Below are 3947 nucleotides of genomic sequence, written 5' to 3' on the forward strand. Positions count from 1 at the left end.
AAGAGAGAAGGAGGGAGCACGTTCTGCATTTTTCCAGCAGCAGCAAGGATCATGTTTCTGCACTTTTCTGCAGCAGATCCTTCTGCAATTTTCTGGGTTTTTCTACCCTTTAGCTTACATTTCCATTATTTCTTCATTTATACATTTGGGTTTGTCTTAAAACTATGAATAGTGAGTAGTTGATTGAGATTCTAGAGATGGGTTTGTAAATATTGATTTGTATTGTGGTTTTGAACTGATTTAGCCATTTAAATGGGATTTGTTATATTTTGATTTATTGCTTGTGAGCTTGTTGCCTTGCTTGATGAATGGGCCCTCATTAAGTTAAGTTTTAATCCTTAATAGATGGACTAAAAAGTGAATATTAGGGATAGATAATCTTGCAATAAACTTGGTTTTCTTGGTATTAGAGATAAGCTAAGAGAATTAAGGGGACTTTCCAAAATCAATTAGAGCATTAACTGGGTTTTTGTTAGGTTTGAAATACCGTGAAAAACAGGGTTTGATTTAATGAAAACCAACTTTGAGATGCTTGAAAAAGGTTTCAAAAATTTAAGAATTGATTTCCCTCAAAATTGCAATTCTCATGTGTTTGGCTAAATTAGGGATAAACCACATGCAAACAATATTGAAAAATCCAATCTCTAGAATCACTTTAATTTTTATTGAATTTAGATTTAATTCCTCTCAATTTCATAAATAGAAATTTCAAATTAATTTTTGGTAATCTAGTTTAATTAATTTTAGTTAATTGTTTGATTTAGTTTTAATTCCTCAAACACCAATTTTAATTCCAAATTTCATTTTACATCTTTAATTTTTGTCATTCTAATTAGCTTATACTTTTATTTCCAATTTAAGCACAATTCCCTGTGGGATCGATATCATTTTTTTAAAACTATACTACTGTGACCCGTGCACTTGCGGACACACCGTATCACTAGGACCTCCGGCTGAAGAATCTACTTTCATGCTTAGTTTGTCCATCTTCCTTGTCAAAGCATCAAACTTAGCATTAATCATATTCATGGCATTAAGCTCAAACATACCAGCTGGTTTCTTGATTTCATTCCTCTCACAACTCCATTGGTAGTTGTTATAAGCAATTTTATCAAGAGCAGAAAAAGCTTCATCTTCAGATTTCTCCATAAGATCACCTCCAGAAGATGCATCAATTGTACTTCTAACAGCTGGTGAAACTCCATTGTAAAAGTGTTGAACAAGCATCCACTTAGGAATCCCATGATGTGGACATCTCCTTTGCAAATCCTTGTACCTCTCCCATGCTTCATACAAGCTCTTGTCATCTCTAGGTTTGAAAGAAGTTAGCTCATTTCTTAGCTTAGCTGTCTTGCTTGGTGGAAAATATTGAGCTAAAAATGCTTGAGAAAGTTCATCCCATGTTGTGATAGAACCCGGTGGCAAAGAATGTAACCACTCTCTAGCTCGATCCTTCAGAGAAAAAGGAAATAATCTGAGTCGAATTGCATCATCAGAAACTCCATTTATCTTCAACATATCACTGATCTCAAGAAAGTGTGCTAGATGCACATGTGGACTTTCACTTGGATTTCCTCCAAATTGTGATTGTTGTACCATTTGACAGAGTGCAGGCTTCAGTTCAAAATTATTAGCTTCTACTCTTGGTCTTGTGATACTTAGCATGAAATCTCCAATGTTAGGATAGGCATGATCCTTCACAGAGTGGTTGTTATTGTTGTTATTGTTGTCGGCCATTTCTTCTTGTAATTCCTCTTGCTCTTGTGCTCTTTCTTGTTGTTGTTGAGCTTTAATTTCAGCTTTTCTCCTCTTAGATTCTGCTCTTAAAGCTTTTGCTGTCTTTTCTATTTCTGGGTCAAAGAATAGATTGATTTCTTCACTTTTTGTCCTTCTCATAAAATAAAGTACCTGAAAAACAAAATAAACAAATTCTCAAAGTAAAATGGTAAAAAGAAAATAAAATAAAATGCCCAAATTAACCAAACAAACAATTGTTCAATATCAAACAAAAATCAAATCCCCGGCAACGGCGCCAAAAACTTGATGTGACTAATCCGCAAGTATGCGGGTCGTCTCAAGTAATAAAGTGATGAATCAAGTATCGTTCCCACAAGGATTTGTTGTTTGATTACCAAACTATGAATGAAGCGATTATTTGAGCTAATGATTAATGAATAAATGGTAAATGTAAATGAGCAAGGTAAATTGCTTAATCTAATTGAAATGGGTAAGGAGCAAACAAATAAATTCTAATTCTAGTTCACAATTAAACTAAATTAACAATGGGTAATTTAAATGAAAGTCTAATTATGGTAAAAGTGATTCCAAAGTTGGGGTTTATGCATAAATTAATTGGGATTTGCTTTGGGCATTCCAATTTAAGGGAAAAATAGAGTTTGAAGGAAATTGATTCTAAATTCCTTTGATATCTTTTTCAAGCAAACCAAAGTGTGTTCTAAAATAACCAAACCTACTTTCGTATGTTATTTGATTACTTTAAAACCCATCAAGTTTTGTAACCAATAATTAATTCCTCTTAAAATCCTAATTTATTTCTAAATCTAGGTTATTTTAAGTTCCAATCCTTGATTATCTATCAATGACTTTCACCTTTTGGTCCTTCAATCAAAGATTAATATAATACCCAATGGGTACCAACATTAGGCAAGTAAATCAAGCACACAAGGAAGGAATCAAAACTCATATTTATGTAAAATAAGGAAATACCCAGTACAAATCCACAAATCAATCTAAAACATATTTCCCAACTCTGAAATCTAAAGAGATTACTCACTCATACTGGTATTTACAAGAAATATTGATGGAAGAGTAAAGAAAAACATGATAAAAGGACTAAAATAGAAAAACCCAGGTAGAAGAACCAAAATCTCTGGTTTCTGGAGCTCCAAAACTGGTGCAGCAGCTCCTCCCCAAGAGAGAATGGCGTCTCCTCTCTCTCTCTATTAAATTTTCTTTCCTTTTTTGTCTTTCCTCCCTTCCCTCTTTTTTTTTTGTGGCAAAAATAAGGAAATGATCAATTTATATCGTCCCAAAAAGTTGCCCTAAAAGTAAATAAGGGCCAAGGAGTGGATAGGAAATGAGGTGTAAAATTATCCAAGTCAGCAGCATCTTTCACGTTCTGGGCAGTCTGCTTAGGGTTCGGCTTAACCCTAAGCAGCTTCTTAGCAAATTTCAGCCTCTAGTTGCACTGTCTGCTTAAGGTTAAGCAGACCTTCAGCAAATCTAGGCAGACTTAGAGTAAAATGGACTTTTCTGCTCCTGCTTGACTTGTGCTGCACCTTAAGCACTGCCGCTTTACTCTAAGCATGATCTTAAGCAAAGCCTCAAGGAAATTTCGGCTGGTTTGCTCTTTCAAGGCTTGATTTCTTTAACTTTCCTCCATGCTTAAAGAACTCCAAATCTCTTCAAATCACTTTCTATTGCACTCATTGATCTTCGATTTGCCACAAAATCCTATCAAAAACAACAAAAATTACAAAAATCAAATATAAAGTATCTAAAGTTAACGAATAAGATAAAATAAAGCTAAAAACATAAAATACACTAAAATATGAGGACAAAATGGATGCAAAACTACCCTAAAATGCCTATATCAAATGAGTGTAACAATAACAATCCCCCACTTAGCTTATATTGTTAGATCTCATTGTTTTATGCATAATGAAAAGTATCTTTCGATTTAAACTTTTCTTTAGTGCAAGTATTTCAAAGTTCTAAAGAAATCATGGTGGCCTTAGCTTAAACCTAGATTGCTATTAAATAGAACCGGAAATTCTACACACACGAATCAATTAGTTCGACTTAAAAAGTTCACCAAAATTTTAGCACGAATATGGCCTTGTGCTACCTCCTGTTTTCATGAACATTTACAAAAGTTATTCTCACTTTTGTTGAAGCGGCACCACTTCCTATGTTCATATAGGTGA

At 33.8% G+C, this 3947-nt stretch overlaps 1 non-coding gene across 1 annotated transcript; it reads left to right on the plus strand.

The window, feature by feature from the left end:
- The first annotated feature begins 1237 nt into the window (after positions 1-1237).
- Positions 1238-1344, plus strand: LOC131171678 (small nucleolar RNA R71). The gene has a single exon (XR_009142336.1). It is a non-coding gene; the product is annotated as a small nucleolar RNA R71 (small nucleolar RNA).
- The last annotated feature ends 2603 nt before the right edge of the window (positions 1345-3947 follow it).

The sequence above is a fragment of the Hevea brasiliensis genome, chromosome 12, assembly GCF_030052815.1.
Source record: "Hevea brasiliensis isolate MT/VB/25A 57/8 chromosome 12, ASM3005281v1, whole genome shotgun sequence".
NCBI classification, from domain to species: domain Eukaryota; kingdom Viridiplantae; phylum Streptophyta; class Magnoliopsida; order Malpighiales; family Euphorbiaceae; genus Hevea; species Hevea brasiliensis.